General features: G+C 44.6%; 1 long non-coding RNA gene across 7 annotated transcripts in view; it reads right to left on the reverse strand.

Moving 5' to 3' along the window:
• Positions 1–17,007, reverse strand: part of LOC140456913 (uncharacterized) — a 32,291-nt gene extending 15,284 nt beyond the window's left edge. For 4 of the 7 annotated variants that reach the window (XR_011953199.1, XR_011953193.1, XR_011953196.1 and 1 more), the window contains exons 1-4: positions 16,963–17,007; positions 14,999–15,105; positions 8,601–8,689; positions 6,074–6,181 (exon numbers count right to left, since the gene is read on the reverse strand). This is a non-coding gene — a long non-coding RNA (uncharacterized lncRNA). Of the gene's footprint in view, positions 1–2,400; positions 2,440–5,626; positions 5,807–6,073; positions 6,182–8,600; positions 8,690–14,998; positions 15,106–16,962 lie in introns of all 7 variants that reach the window. The other 3 variants (XR_011953195.1, XR_011953194.1, XR_011953198.1) reach the window with 2 other exon arrangements.
• Between the last annotated feature and the right edge of the window lie 235 nt (positions 17,008–17,242).

The raw sequence follows: 17,242 nt of genomic DNA on the forward strand, positions 1-17,242 counted from the left end.
AGAAAAAGGCAGAGTCTTACAGCTTTACAAAAGACTACTCTCGAATACATTAGTACCTGTATTTTACATTTAAAACATTCAACCAAAAGATCATAACAGAGGCACTTAAACTAGTAAACACTCACCCTACTGAATGTTGCAGATTTGAAAAAGTAAAACAGAGTAAGATTTACCTTTGAAGAGACTGAAACCCACTGAGCTGATCCCCGGCTGTGAGTCACAGACATACAGCATGGAAACAGACCCTTCAGTCAAACTCGTCCATACCGACCAGTTTTCCGAACCTAATCTCGTCCCATTTGCCAGCACTTGGTCAATATCCCTCTAAACCCTTCCTATTCATATACTCATCCAGATGCCGAATAAATGTTGCAATTGTACCAGCCTTCACAACTCCCTCTGGCAGCTCATTCCATAAACACAACACCGTCGCATGAAAAAGTTGCCCCTTAGGTCCCTTTTATATCTTTTCCCTCACGCTAAATCTATACCCTCCAGTTCTAGACTCCCCCACTCCAGTGAAAATCCCTTGTCTATCTATCTGATCCATGCTCATGATTTTATAAACCTCTGAGATCACTCCTCAGCCTCTGACGCTCCAGGGAAAACAGCCCCAGCCTGTACAGCCTATCCCTATATCTCAAATTCTCCAACCCTAGCAACATCCTTATAAATCTTTTGTGAACCTTTCAAGTTACACAACATCTTTGTGATAGGTGGAGAACAGAATTGCGCACAATATTGCAAGAGTGGCCAAACCAATGTCCTGAACAGCCGCAACATGACCTCCCAACTCTCTTAGTCAATACTCTGACTAATCAACGAAATCATACCAAACACCTTCACTATCCTATCTACTTGCGCCTTTACTTTCAAGGAGCTATGAACCTGCACAACAAGGTCTCTTTGTTCAGCAACACTCCCCAGGACCTGACCATGATGTGTATCAGTCCTACTAAGCTTTGCTTTTCCAAAATGCAGCACCTCGCACTGATCTGAATTGAACTCCATCTGCCACTCCTCAGCCCATTTGCCTATTTGATCAAAATCCCATTGAAATCTGAGGTAACCTTCTTCACTGTCCTCTACACCTCCAAGTTTGGTGCCATCTACAAACTTACTATCTATACCTCCCGTGTTCACATCTAATTCATTTATATAAATGATGAGAAGTAGTGGACCCAGCACGATCCTTGTGGCACTCCACTAGTCACAGGCCTCCAGTCTGAAAAATAATCATCCATCACCACCACCCTCTGTCTTCTGCCTTTGAGCCAGTTCTATATCCAAATGGCTACTTCCGTGAGATCTAACCTTGATAACCAGTCTCCCATGGGGAACCTTGTCGAACACCTTACTGAAGTCCATATAGATCGCATCTACTACTCTTCTCTCATCAATCCTCTTTGTTACTTCTTAAAAACCAGATCGAGTATGTGACACATGATTTCCCATGCAGAAAGTTATGCTGACTATCCCTAATCAGTCTGTGCTTTTCCAAATACACGCAAATCCTGTCGCTCAGGGCTCCCTCCAACACCTAGTCTAGCACAGCATCTGTAGTTCCTGGGCTTGTCCAAACTGCCTTCGTTAAATAGTAGCGCCGTATTAACCAACCCGCAGTCTTCTGGCACCTCAGCTGTGACTATCAATAATACAAAAATCTCAGCAAGAGGCCCAGAAATCACTTCCCTCGCTTCCCACAGAATTTTAGGGTACAACTGATCAAAGCCTGGGGATTGATCCATCCTTTATGCGTTTCCAGACATCCCGTACTCTGTAGTATGGACATTTTTCAAGATGTCACCATTTATTTCCCCACATTCTACATCTCCCGTGTCCTTCTCCACAGTAAATACTGATGCAAAATATTGCATCTTGATAAAACAAACGAGGGCAGGACTTACACTAATTAAAAGTAAGGCTTTGAGTAGTGATATGGAACAAAGAGACTGAGAGGTACAGGTCTTCTTAGTCTGTGTCACATGTAGACAGGGTGGTTAAGAAGGTGGTTAGCACACTTATCTCCATTGCTCAGACCTCTGAGTACCAGAGTTGGGAATTTAGGTTGAGGCTGTACAGGATGCTGGGGAGGCCTCTTCTAGAATACTGTGTCCAGTTCTGGTTGTGCTGTGATAGGAAGGATATTATTAAATTGGAGCGGATTCGGAAGAGACTAACCGGGATGTTGCCATGAATGGAGGGATTGTGTCACAAGGAGAAGCTGGATAGGCTGGGATGCTTTTTCACTACAGCGTAGGAGGTTGAGGGATGACCTTAAAGGATTATAAAACCATGAAGCGTGTAGATAAGGGGGAGGGGGGGATTCAAGACCTGGGTGCATACAATTTGAAAATAGAGGAGAAAGGTTTAAAAAATAAATTGGTGATTTATTTTTACCTTTACATGTGTGAAGTGAACTCCCAGAAAAAGAGGCAGCTGTGAATACAATTACAATGTTTAAAAGACATTTAGACAAGTCCATAAATAGGAAATATTTGGATGAATGTGGACCAAGCGGAGGCAGGTGCGATTAGATTAGTTGGGAATTATGGTCAACACGGACTGGTTTAACCACAGGGTCTGTCTCTGTTCTGTATCATTTTAGGACTCAAACTCTCGCTATCTCTGAATTCCTCCATGCTCACAACTCCCCAGATCACTGTCACCTCATCCAGACTAAACTCTTCCTTATCTCTAGAAATCCTCTCTCGCCTCAGAACCATCACTATCTGTGGTATCACAAGCATCTCTGTAACATCCTCCAATTGCCTCCCATCTCATCACCCACCCTCACGATCTCTAATCTTGACAACCCCCACAAATCTGTCCTTCTCCACAGTAAACACTGATGCCCCTTGTTTAGTATCCCCCCCAACAACTCCATCTCCTGTGTCTTCACACAGAGGCTGCCTTGCTGATCTTTGAGGTGGCCTATTCTCTCTCTAGTGACCCATTTGCTCTTAATGTATTTGTAAAAACCCTTTCCCTATTCGCCAAAGCGGTCTCCTGTCCCCTTTTTGCCTTCCTGATTTTCCCCTCTTTCCCCTCTGTCCTTAAACTGATGCCCTCTAGTCTGTGATTGCCAAACCCTGGGAAAAAAGACTGAGTACATTCATTCGGTCCATGCCTGTCATGATCTTATACACTTCTGTCAGATCCCCCTCAACCTCATACAGGCTAAAGTAAAATATCCCAGCTTGTCCAAACTCTCCCTATAACTCAGACTATTGAGACAGTAACATCCTTGTATATGTCTTCAGCCGTCTTTCCAATTTAATAACACACTTCCTATAGCAAATTGAAAGGAAAACTGAACATTACGCTACCAGTATGGCCTCACCAGCATCCTATTAACTGTAACGTAATTCCCTGATTTCGATACTCAGTGATATGCACTGCTGAAGGCCAGTGTGTCAAAAGCTTTCGTCATTGTCCTGTCTACCTGTGAATCAACTTTCAGAGAACCATGCACCTGTAACATCTCTGTAACATTCTTGCCTCTATACTCGAAGGATGTTTGTGATTTTTGGATTGGAATAAATGCAAAATATTACATCTTGGTAAAACAAACGAAGGCTGGACTTAGACTGATTAAAAGTTGGGCCTCGGATAGTGATATGGAACAAAGAGACCGAGGGGTTTAGATCTTTGAACTATGTGTCACATGCAGACAGGGTGGTTCAGAAGGGGTTTAGCACATTTGCCTTCATTGCTCAGATCTTTGAATATAGGCGTTGGGACATTATGTTGAGGTTGTACAGGATGTTGGGGAGGCCTCTTCTGGAATACTGTGCCCAGTTCTGCTTGTGCTGTTATAGGAAGGATATTATTAAATCGGAGCAGGTTCAGAAGAGATTTACCAGGATGGTGATGGGAACGGAGGGATTGAATTATAAGCAGAGTCTGGATAGGTTGGGTCCTTTTTCACTGGAGCACAGGAGGCTGAGGGGTGAACTTATTAGAGGTTTATAAAATCCTGAAGAGTTTTGGTAATGTGAACAGCAGGTGCCCTTTCCAGGAGGGGTTGCGATTCAAGATTGGGGACATCCTTTTCTCAAATTAAAAAGTAAGGCTTTAAAAAGAAGTTCCGATGTTATTTTTTGTTTTTGCACAAGAGTGGTTCACATGTGGAATAAACTTGCAGAGGACGTGGTAGATGTGAATGCAATTACAATTTCAGGGTGGCACAGTGGCTCAACGGTTAGCACTGCTACCTCTCAACACCAGGGACACAGGCTCAATTCCTGTATTGGGTGACTATCCATGTGGAGTTTGCATATTCTTCCCCATGACAGTGTGGGTTCCTCCAGGTGCTGCCGTTTCCTCCCACAATCCACAGATGTACAGGGGAGGTGACCTGACCGTGCTCAATTGCCCATAGTGTTCAGGAATGATTGGGTTGAGTGAATTAGTCGGGGTAAATGTAGAGCAAAAGGGTAGGGGAATGGGATTCTAATAGGAAAAAAACATTTGGACCCGTATATCAACAGGGAATGCTAGGATGGACTTGGACCAAGTGGAGGCAGGTGCGATTAGTTCAGTTCGAATTTATGGTCGACACGGATTGGTTGGACCACATGTTCTGTGTCGATGCTGTGTAACTTTATGACTCATTACCTCTGTAAATTCCTCTATGTTTGGAACTCTCCCTATCAGTGCCATCTCATCCAGCCTTACAAACATTCCTCATCTCTATAATTCCACTCCAGCCTCAAAATTCAAAAACCTCTATCACAAATATCTCTATCTCTGTAACATCCTCCATCCTCACAATCCTTTCCAACTTGCATCTCCTCCAGCTTCATTATCCTCCCCCTGTCTAATCCCCTCCAGTCTCTCAAAGCTCTGCTATATGTGCCTTTCTTTATTTCCAGCTTTCAGGATGCCCAATGTTTATTTCTCACTTGATGATTGCCCTTTACAATTCCTGCGCTGAGCTTCTGAATTTCCTCTTAAATCTCTGCGTCTCACTTTCCTCCCAAGAAAATCGACCAATCATGTGTCATCTATTCTCGTATCACCGTTTCTGATCTGATGTCCAATGGAGCCTGTCATATTCCTATAATAAACATCTCAGCGGTCTACAGAACAGAAAAACGCTCTGGTGGTCCATCGAATCTGAGAGAAAGAAAACTACGACTGAAAACTACCACCATACTATTATCCTCCTCTATTTTCCAGTACATGTGGAAAAGTGTCATCTATCATGGCATAGCAAGTGCACACTAAATACATCTCAAATGATTTCGGGATTTGTGTCTCCCACCCTCACAGACAGTGAGGTTTAGTGCAAGTGTTGCTCGATGATGACATCACCCACAGGAACACAGAGCAGCTGGGTCTGTGCAAACCAGAGGTCGCCCACACATTGGGAAGGATGGCAGGGTCCCTGAGAGGGGGCACAGGAGAGTTACCAGGATGGTTCAAGGAATGGGGGATTTTAGTTGCAGGGACATGGGTGTTGTTAATACATATCAAGAATATCCATCTACAATAGATGGACTCTTGTTCTCAACCTCTCCCCTTGCCTGGGCTGTGGTAACCTTCAGGTTAAACCACCACCAGACATCTCTCCCTAATGAGAGAGCAGCCCTATGGTCTGGTAGGACAATGCTGACTTTACCTTTTACACAGTGATGCCACTGTGCATCGGAGGTGGAGAGAGGGAATGCTGAAGGTGGTGGATGGGACACCACTCAGGCACAGTGCTTTGTCCTGGAGGATGTTCGCTTTCTTTAATACTGTTGAGGGCTGCACTGATGAAGGCAAGTGGAGAATGTTCCAACATGATCCTGATGTGTACCTTATAGAGAGCAAACAGACACTGGGGAATCAGGGGTTTGGGGAAACTGAGGTGTTCTCGTTGTAGCAAAGGAAATTGAGGGGAGCTGAGAGACAAGTGCTTACAAAACATATACAACAGGATGTTAAACCTTGCACTCATCAACTCATCATAAAAGGATTACTGGACACATATTTAAGATTTTGGGGAGATCTATTGACAGGACGGTTTGATTCAAAGGAGAATTTTTATGCAGAAAATGGAATTGAGCTGGAACAAAATACTCACACACAGTGCAAATATCCAGGTCCTGAGGTCCTGATGAATGGAGTAATTCAATCAGAGTTTGGCATTACAGTTACTGAGATTGCCATCTGAATATCCACCTGTAGTATCCTGTAATACAAATTTATAAAATCTGTCACTGTCAGTTCAGGTTAGAAACTCACACCATCCCCTCCTCCTGGTCCAGGATGACTGTACATATTACCCCTTGTGGAGGTCAGTAGTCAGTTCAGGGGGAAATCTGTGTGGGTTTCTATGATTTTCCAACTTGGGACTTCATGTGACTGAACAGGGCAGATCTTTGACACATGGGACAGAATGTTCCAAGAGTCAGTGAGATTTGGAGAGCAGGATTTCCTTCCTTTTCTTTCCTTCCGTTCTGCCGCTGTGCCTCATCAATAAGACATGGGGGGGGGGGGGTGAAAGGCTCATGCAGCTCGATGGGCAAGTTGTCTCCATTCTGACCAAAGGGCAGCAAGATCCTCCCAGTCATTCCAAAGAGTCTCTCTGAAGACAGCAACTCAGCATGCTTCCCACTGCCTGGTGCTCCCTGGAAAGGTTTAGAAGAATGAGGGGGGAGTCTCCTAGAAAATGTAGAACAGTAAAATTCCAAAAGGATTATAAACAGTTTACAGAGATGGATTCGGAGAAGTGGACAAGTTGGTAAATGGAGCATAACTTGGGATAATGTGAAGTTGTTCATTTTGGAGGAGGTAATAAAAGAACAGAGGACTATTTAAATGGTGGAAACTGTAGAAAGCTGCAACACAAAAGGGACCCAGGGGGTAACTGTGCAGGAAACACAGAAAGCTAGCACACAGTTACAACAGGTCATCAGGAAGGGGAATGGAATATTATTCCTGATTTCAGGGGATTTGCAGTATAAGAGTTTGGAGTATATACCTGAGAGCCACTTTATATATGCGAGTGAGACCACATATGGAGTAATGAGAGAAATTTTGGTCCCTTTATTTAAGGAAATACATCACTTCATCGGAAGCATTCAGAGAAGATTTACTGGGATGATCCCTGGTTTGCAGGGACTATCTTTTAAGAAAAGGCTGAAGAAGTTGGGACTGGACTCATTGGATTTGGGGGAGAATGAGAGGCGATCTTATTGAAACATAGGCTTATTAAGGGGTATGTCAGGGTAAATACTGAGAGGATGTGTCCCATCATGAGGGAACCTAGAACCAGATTCTGGGTCAGTTGCAGAATTAAGGGTTCTGTTTTAGATTTGTCAACTTTAATGCAACACAGACATGGGTAAGGGGTTTCAGTAGCAATGGAGCTGGGGTGAGGTGGAGAAAAGCAACATTTTAGAGATTGGAGTTCCAGGTGTTTGCAATTGTGTAGATGTCTGATCAGAAGGTTACCTTGGGGTCAGAACATGAGAGCAATATTGTTAAGTTCTGCCTCAGGCATTTCCCAGTGAGAGGGAGGGGCTGAGCAGTAAGGGAAGGGAATTTGTAATAGCAACTGAAGGCAATGGGTTTAACCATTGCAGTGTTTCAGTGGAGGAAATTGCAGCCAATCGAGTGGTAAGCAGTTTGATGAATGAGTAACAGAGGAGCAATGGAGAGGGATGATAGGGAGAGAGAGCTGGGCATCGTCAGTGTACATGGGAAACCGATACGATGTCACCTCCTGGCAGTATGTAGGTGAGATACAGGAGGGGACAAAGATAGATCCTGGATGGACACCACATATGAGGAATTCAGAAAGGAAAGGGAGTATGGAGATGGAGCAGGATTTTCCAACAACCTTGAGGTCAAGTATTAGTTCTTAGCAGAATTGGAGAGAAGGACATAACCAGAAAAGACAGACAGGACAACGAACAATATTTGTGAATTGGGGAGGGGGAGTGATGAGGAGGGGCCCGACTCCAAAACTGCTATTTCTACATCAGTGACATCACCCAACTCCACCCTAGTCTCAGCTCATTTACTGAAATACTCGTCCATCCTTGTGTTATCTCCAGACTACGTTATCCAAACACAGTCCTGGCCAGCCTCCCACATTCAACTTACATATAATCTCAAGAGTATCGAAAACCCTCCTGCCCGAGTGCTCACTTGTACCAAAACTTGTTGATTCATCAAAAGGCTCCTTCCAAGCAACAATTTAAAATTCTCACCCTTGATGTAATTCCTGGCTGTGAACATCCCTGTCTCCCTGAACCACACAACCTGAGAGACCTCGACAACTCATTTTCTTTCAGACTCCCAAAGATGCATTTATGTATTGCTTCACCAGTCTGGCTGTTTCGACACGGTCAAGGGAACAAAGTCTGGAATTCGCACCCTGACCCTCTCAGACTTGCTTTCCTCCTTTAATCTATTCCTGAAAACCTGCTTATTTGGCAATACTTTTGATCACCTGACCTAATATCCCCATCTGTGGCCTTATGTCAGAAATTCTCAATTTCTGTGAAATTATAAAAATGATAAAAATACAAACCGTTGTTGATTTGCACACACATTGTCAACTCTTCACTGTCACTGAGTGAATAATCTGTAACATCTCTTACCCAAGTCACCACACCAACTGCAGCTGTACAAGGAAGTCAAACATCACCCTCTCCACAGGCAATGGGGCTTTGGCATTAATCACTGGTGTCTGTGGAGAGAGAAACACATAGTTGATATTTCAGGGAGTGCTAAATGCATTACAGGAAGTGAGAATGTTGCAGAATTTGATGGTCAGAAATGGAAGGAAAATGCACTCTTTTGTTGAAAAAAAGATTTATTCACTGGCAAAGATACTGTGGAAAATTTAGTCCGTTGAGAGAGCAGCACATTGTCAGGGGTTGGGCAGCAGAGGAAAATTAACTTACAAAAGGTCTGTGAAAGTAACAGTAAAACACTAAACAAGCCAAACAGCCTGTGCCCAAAGACTTTAACTCCCCTTCCCGCTCCACCAAAGATATGCAGGTCCTGGGCCACCTCCACCGCCAAATCCCAGGCATCTGATGCCTGGATGAAGAACGCCTCATCATCTGTGTTCAGATCCTCCAATCACATGGGATCAATGTGGAATTCACCAGTTTCCTCATTTCCACTCCACCCACCTTATCCCAGATCCAGCCTTCCAACTCGGCACTGCCCTTTTGACCTGTCCTACGTTTCCAACTTCCTTCCCACCAATCGGCTGCTGCCTGACCTGCTGTGCTTTTCTAGCATCACACTCTTTGACATTGAAAACATCCTGACTCTGACACTGTGTAAATCCTGCCCTATCACTCCCTGCCAAGGAAGGCTGTGCATGCGTCCCCCTACAGCTTGCCCCTCTCAAAGTTGGCAGCCACACACATGTCCCGTGGATCACTGCCCCCAATAAAGATGGCGGCGATCACTCACACCTTTCACCATTTGAAGCATTTTCCCGTTTGCCACAAACACAGGCCTGGGATTTTCAAATTTGTGTTTTCCGATGTGCACTAAGTTCTGTAAAACGTCTCAGCCCGTTCCATTAAAATTTCCTTCTCTTCCTGATCAATATGTCTTTCCTGAACCATGCCCTGCACCTTCACACATTTCCAATGCCTTGATCACAACATCACAGTGCTGCCAGTGAAGCTTATCACGTGGTATCACTTTATTCCTGATGAAGGGCTTTTGCCCGAAACGTCGATTTTGCTGCTCCTTGGATGCTGCCTGAACTGCTGTGCTCTTCCAGCACCACTAATCGAGAGGCTTATCACGTGGTTGAGTGTAGCCACGCCCCTCATTCACTCAGACCAACCGGCACTACCTTGTCTTTCAGCCCCGTCCCCATCCTTTTATTGGTCCTGCACTGAGATCAATCACCAGAGGCCCTTTGTGGGCTGGAGCATGCTCAGTGCTTCCTGCTTTTGCTGCTGTTTATCAGGTATAAGAGAGAGAGTGTTCATTCCTGTTTCTCCTAATGTCAGACATTAACAACAACGACCTGCATTGTATGGAGCCTTTCACACTGACAAATCTCCTAAAGTGCTTCACGAATGCTGGAAATGTTGATTAAAGAGAACAACTTTAAGATACATCTTTGAGGAGTATAGAGGGGGTTGGGAAGGATATTTAAGAGATTTTTAGATCAGACAAACCGTCTAAAGAGCAACCCAACCAGACCAATTCCCCTACATCTAACACGACGGGCAATTTAGCATGGCCAATTCACCAACCTGTACATTTTTGGACTGTGGGAGGAAACCGGAGCACCCGGAGGAAACCCACGCAGACACTGGGAGAATGTGCAAACTCGACACAGACAGTTGCCTGAGGTGGGAATAGAACCCGGGTATCTGGCGCTGTGAGGCAGCAGTGCTAACCACAATGCCACCGTGCCGCCCATCTGCAACTCTGTCCTCTGCAGCTCCAATCATGGAGTGATGTCTGTGGAGAACAGCTTACGACGGAGACAGTTAGTGGCTAACCGTAGTTTAGCAACCCCATGTCCTAGCCCCCCTACCCCACACACCAGTCCTTGTTCTCACAGCCTGTCATTACACACTACCTATGGTTAGCCACTAACAGCTAGTAGCCCTCCCCCAGCTAGATCGTTATCCACTCCTTTATCCAACCCTTCTTCTCGCTCTATTCCCACCTATCCTTTAATCCTTACATCCTCCCCTAAACCCTTCCCTCTGCATATAAACCAACATTTTTTTCTCTCAGTATCAGTTCTGAGGAAGGGACACCGGATCTGAAATGTTAACTCTGATTTCTCATCACAGATACTGCCAGACCTGCTGAGCTTTTCCAGAACCTCCTGGTTGTTGTTTCTGATTTACATCTTCCACAGTTCTTTTGGTTTTAATTTCCCGGGAGTTTGTAATTCAGGTCCAACAGCCTCTGTCCCAGTCTCTGCTGTCTCTCCCAACCCCACCCAGTGACACGGCACCTGCACAGCTCATGGACCTGTGTCATCTTGCTGGCCACACCCCTCATTCACTCCCATTGGCTGCAGGACCACACAGACTCTCCTCCCATTGGTCTGGAGCTGCCGTCAATCAGCCGGGCCCCATTGTGATGAGAGTGGAGGGCTAATCCCTCTCTCTGCCCTGGGATGAGCTTCATCATTCACAGTGAATGGGGCAGTACCACAGAGCACAGGGCCTGGGGGCTATTCAGCCCATTGGGGCTGTACTCTCTCCCTCTGGAGATGCTGCAAATCTGTCCCAAATCCCCTCCTATTTGCCCACAGCCCCCCAAATCTTTCCTTAAAAATTAAAATTCCAAGTCTCTTTCAGAATACCTGCTGAATCTGTGTCATTCAGACTGTTCCAGATGCTTAGAACTTACTGAGTACAATAATGTTCACATTTTCACTTTGTATTATTTGACAATTACTTGAAAGTAGTTACTAAAAGTTATGACAGTGTTAACAATTCCTCTCTCTCCTCAAATTCAAGACCTTGGAACCAAATCTGCACCAGGTCAAAATCACTGCTTCACCTTCTCAGCTCCAAGGACAATTATCTGTGCTTCAGCTTGCTCTCCACAAAAGAGGAATGCATCTTAGTTTATTAATGTCATAGACATATACAGCACAGAAACAGAACTTCGGTCCAATTCATCCATGCCAACTAGGAATCCTAAACTACTGGAGTCCCATTTGCCAGCTATTGGCCTGTATCCATCAAAACCCTTCCTGTTCACGTACCCAATCGGATGCCTTTTAAATGTTGTGATTTTATCAGCCTCCACTACTTCATCTGGCAGCTCATTCCATACACACACCACACTCAGCTTGCAAACGTTGCCCTTAGATTCCTTTTAATCGTTGCCCTCTCAACCATGTGCTCCAGTTTTGGACCCATCTAACCTCAGGAAAAAGAACCCCGTCTGCTCACCTTATCCATGCCCCTCGCGATTTTATAAATCTCCATGAAGTCACCTCTCAGTCTTGGACTCTCCAGGGAAATTAACCCCAACCTATTCAGCCTCTCCCTGTAGCCCAAATCCTCCAAACCTGGCAACGTTTTTGTAAATCTTGTCCGAACCTTTTCACGTTTCACAACATCCTTCCCAGAACAGGGAAAATCAAACTGAAAACAGAATTCGAGAAGTGGCTTAATCAATGTATTTTAAATGTTGTAATTGTACTCTCCTTCCCTTGGCAGCTCACTCCAAACATGCACTGCCCTCAAACTGTCCAACTCTGGCAAAGTCCTTGCAAACATTTTCTGAAATGTTTCAAGTTTCACAACATCATTCCTGGAACAGGGAGATTGGAACTGAAAACAGAATTCCAGAAGAGCCTTAATCAATGTCCTGTACAGCAACAACATGACGGAGAGCATAACAAACGCTGCATTCACTCCCTTACCTACCTGTGACTCTACTTTCAAGGAACTATGAACCTGCACTCCAAGGTCTCTTTGTTCAGCAACACTTCCCAGGACCTTACCAGTAAGTGTATAGGTCCTGCCCTGATTTGTCTTTCCAAAATCCAACAGCTAACATTTATCTCAATTGAACTCTATCTGCCATTCCTTGCTCCACTGGCCCATCTGATCAAGATCCTGTTGTATTCTGAACTAACCTTCTTCGCTGTCCACTACACCTCCAATTTTGGTGTCTTGTGTAAAGCTACTAACCATATCTCATATATTCACATCCAAGTCATTTATATAAGGACCCAATAATTGATCCTTGTAGCACACTGCTGCTCACAGTCCTCCAGTCCACAAAGCAAATCTCCATCATCACCCTCTGTCTCCTACCATCAAGCCAGTTTCGTACCCAAATGGCTTGTTCCCCTTCATTCCATGTTATGTAACCCTGCTAACCAGTCTGCTTTGTGGAACCTTGTCAAATGTCCATATAAACAACGTTAACAGCCTGGTTTAATCAATTTTCTTTGTCACTTCAAAACATTCAGTCAAGTTAGTGAGACACTATTGTGCACGTACAAAGCCACATTGAGAACAGTCAATGATTATTCCTTACTTTTCCAGATAGATGGATATCCTGTCCCTCAGAATCCTTTCCAACAACTTGCCTGCCACTGACTTCAGGCTCACTATTTTCTTGTTCCATGGCCTCTCCTTACCACCTTTTTAAAATAATGGCACCTCATCTGTCGCTATCAATGATACAAATACCTCAGGAGAGGCCCAACAATCACTTCCCTAGATTTCCAGAAAGTTCCGGGATACATCTGATCAGGTCCCAGGGCTTTATTCAACTTGATGCGATTCAAGACATCCAGTAACACCTCCACTGTAACATGGATACTTTTCAAGTTCTCTCTGTTTATTTCTCCAAACTCTCGAGCTTCCATATCTTTCTCCAGTAAAAATGACGTGAAATATTTCCATATCTTTCCCACCCCTGGTGGTTCCATAGACAGCCTCGTTAATCTTTAAGGGGTCCTATTCTCTGGTCCAGTTAATCTTTTGTCTGTGATATATTTGTTTGATCTCTTTGGATTCTACTTAAACCATTTCCTGAAGCTATTTCATGTCAAACAGCATCAGCAGCAAGCAACAGAGCTAAACGATCCCACAACCAATAGATCAGATCGGAGCTCTGCAGTTCTGCCACACCCAGTTGTGAACGGTGATGGACAATTAAACAACTCACTGGAGGAAACATCACAGATATCCCCACCCTTACTGGTGAAGGGGTCTCACACGCCCACGCACCAGATAAGATGACAGCATTTGCAGCAATCTTCAGCCAGAAGTGCAAAGTGGGATGATCCATCTCAGCCTTCTCCAGTGATTTCCAACATCACAGATGTGAGTTTTAAGCCAGTTTGATTCAGTGTGAATAACATCAAGAAATGGTTAAGTAGTGCAAAGGCTACGGGCCCTACCAATATTCTGGCAATAATACTGATGGTTTGAGCTCCAGAACTTGCCACCCACCAAGCTAAGGACCGCTCCAGCCCTGGCATCTAGCGACAATGTGGAACCTTGCCCAGGGATGTTCAGCACAAAAACACAGGGCAATGCAACCCAAGCAATTTCCATGTATCAGTCCACACTCGATCAGCAGTAAAGTGATGGAAGATGTCATCAAAAGGGGTATCAAGCAGCATCTGCACAGCAATAGCCAGCTGAGTGACACTCATTTTAGGCTCCACCAGGGTCACTCAGCTCCCGATTGTGTTACGGCCCTGATTCACAACCTGACAACCAGCTGAATCCCAGAGGTGAGGTGAGGGTGACAGCCCAGTCCCACTCCAAGATCACTATTTCTAGCTGATTCTACCCTTGTCTCAGCTCATATACTGTCATCCACCTTGTGTTATCTCCAGACGTCAGTATCCAAACACACTCCTGGCCAGCTTCCCACATTCAATCTCCCTGTAATCTTAAGAAAAACTAAATCTCTGCTGCCCAAGTACTCCCTCGTACCAAAACTTGTTGATCCATCACAAGGCTCCTATTCATAATCAACAACATAGAGCCACAGAGATGTACAGAATGGAATCAGACCCTTCAATCCAACCCGTCCATGCCAACCAGATATTCCAACCCAATTCCGTCCCACCTGCCAGCATCCGGCCCACATCCCTCAATTTAAAATTCTGACCCTTGATTTAATTCCTGATTGTGATCATCCCTAGCTTGCCGCATCAGACCTCCGTGAAGACCTCGACAACCCATTCTGTTCGAGACTCCCAATGATCTATTAATTCATTACTTCACCTGTGTGGCTGCTTTTACAGTTGCCAAAGCATCATTTTCTGAAATTCGCAGCCAAAACCTCACAGGTCTGCTTTCCTCCTTTAAGACATTCCTCAAAGCCTGCTTATTTGGCAATGCTTTTGGTCACCTGACCTAATACCATCAGTCTCTGACCTTATGTCTAAAGTTCCCAATAATATTTTTGTGAAATTATAAGCATGATGATAAAACTACAAACTGTTCTTGATTTGGACATTACCTTCAAATCATCACTGTTGCTGTAATGAATACTCTGTAATATCTCTTACCTAACCACATTGTGGGAGTACCTTCACCACACAAACTGCAGCTGTACAAGAAAGTCAAACATCACCCTCTCCACAAGCAACAGGACTTTGGCATTAATCACTGGTATCTGTGGAAGGAGAAACACAGTTGATGTTTCAGGCAGTGCAAAACAGATTACAGGGAATGAAAATGGTGCAGAATTTGATAGTCCGAAATGGAAGGAAAATACACTTGCTTATTGGAAAAAAGAATTCTTGAGTGTCAAAGATTTTCCAGAAAGAAAATTAATAAGCAGCACATGGTCAGGGGCTGGGCGGCAGAGAAAAATTAACTTACAAAAATGTCTGTAAAAGTAATCGTAAAATACGAAACAGACCAAAAATACACCCATTGTTTGATACTGAGCAAGCTAGATATTGACAAAGTGCTCATAAGGGAGCCCAGAGATGAAGTAGAGCTGTAGAAGCTGTTATGATCCCACAGTCATAGAGACGTATTGCACCGACACAGACCCTTCGGTTTAACTCATCCATGCCAACCCGGTATCCGAACCGAGTCTATTCCCATTTGCCAGCACTTGGCCCATATCCCTGTAAACGCTTCCTAATCATATCATGTGTCTATTTAGATGCCTTCAACAAGTTTTAATTGTACTAGCCTCCACCACTTCCTCTGGCAGCTCATTCCACCCACTGCATGAAAGAGTTGTTCTTTAGCCCCCTTTGAATTTTTGCCCCGTTAACCCTAAAGCAATGTCCTCTACTTTTGGACACCACTACTCCAGGGAAAACACCTTGTTCATTTACCTTGTTCATGCTCCTCATGATTGTATAAATCTCCATAACATCACCGCTCAGCCTATGGCACTCCAGGAAAAACAGCCCCAGCCTTTTATGCCTCATCCTGTAGCTCAAATCCTCCAACCCTAACAACATCCTTGTAAGTCTTTTTTGAAACCTTTCAAGTTTCACAGCACCCTTCTGATAGGAGGCAGGCCAGAATTGCACACAATATTCCAAAAGTGGCCTAATGAATGTCCTGTACAGCAACATGACCTCCCACATCCTATATTCAATGCTCTAGCCAATAAAGGAAAATACACTGAACACCTTCTTCATCATCCTATCTACCTGCAACTTGACTTGGAAGTACTGTGAACCTGCAGTCCAAGGTCTCTTTGTTCTGCAAACGTCTCCAGGGCCTTTCCATTCAGTGCATAAGTCCTGGGCTGAAAAACGTATTGCTGGAAAAGCACAGCAGGTCAGGTAGCATCCAAAGATCGGGATAATCGACATTTCGGGCATGAGCCATTCTTCAGGAATCCTGAAGAAGGGCTCATGCCCGCAATGTCGATTCTCCTGATCTTTAGATGCTGCTTGACCTGCTGTGATTTTCCAGCAACACATTTTTGAGCTCTGATCTCCAGCATCTGCAGTCTTCACTTTCCCCTAGAGTATAAGTCCTGCCTTGACTTGCTTTTCCAAAATGCAGCACCTCACATTAATCTAAATTAATCCATATCTGATCAATATTTCACTGTAACCTGAGGTAACCTTCTTCCCTATGCACAATACCTCCAATTTTGATTGACCTGCAAACTCAGTTACAATAGCAAGTCCTTTAAATGAATGACGAAACAAATCCAGAAATAAACATTCATTACTCTGAGTTTGAATGTACTCTGTGTAAATCCTGCCCAATGACTCTGTACCAGAGAAAGGCTGCACATGCGCCTGGCTGCACCTTGCCCCCTACAAAGATGGCGGCTGCGCACGTGTCCAGTGAATCGTTGCCCCGAATAAAGATGGCGGTGCTCACTCAGGCCTGCAGCCGCGCTGAGGCAATTTCCCTTTTACTACAAACACGGGACTGGGAAGTTCAAATTTGTGTTTTCCGACGTGCACAACATGCTTGTAAAACCTCTCCCCTCATAGCAATACAGTTTTTCTCCCGTTTCCCTCTGTTTATTTGTTTCTTTCCTTACCGTATCCTTTCGCTCCATAACTTCCGGAAAATTCATCACAGCGACTCCCCGCTGCGCGCGAGGGTAACCACGTGGTTTAGTCTAGTTCTGCCCCTAGTTCACTTTGATTGGTTGGAGGACCAACCTCCCCTGGTCCTCCAGTTCCGCCCACCGTCCTTTCATTGGTCCGGTGCTGACATCAATCACCCCTGGTCCCTTTGTTGGCTGGAGCATGCACTGTGCGTCCTGCTTTCGCTGATATGTTGGGTCATGTGATGGAGAGTTTACTGAGGGGAAGGAT

The sequence above is a fragment of the Chiloscyllium punctatum genome, chromosome 31, assembly GCF_047496795.1.
Source record: "Chiloscyllium punctatum isolate Juve2018m chromosome 31, sChiPun1.3, whole genome shotgun sequence".
Taxonomy (NCBI): domain Eukaryota; kingdom Metazoa; phylum Chordata; class Chondrichthyes; order Orectolobiformes; family Hemiscylliidae; genus Chiloscyllium; species Chiloscyllium punctatum.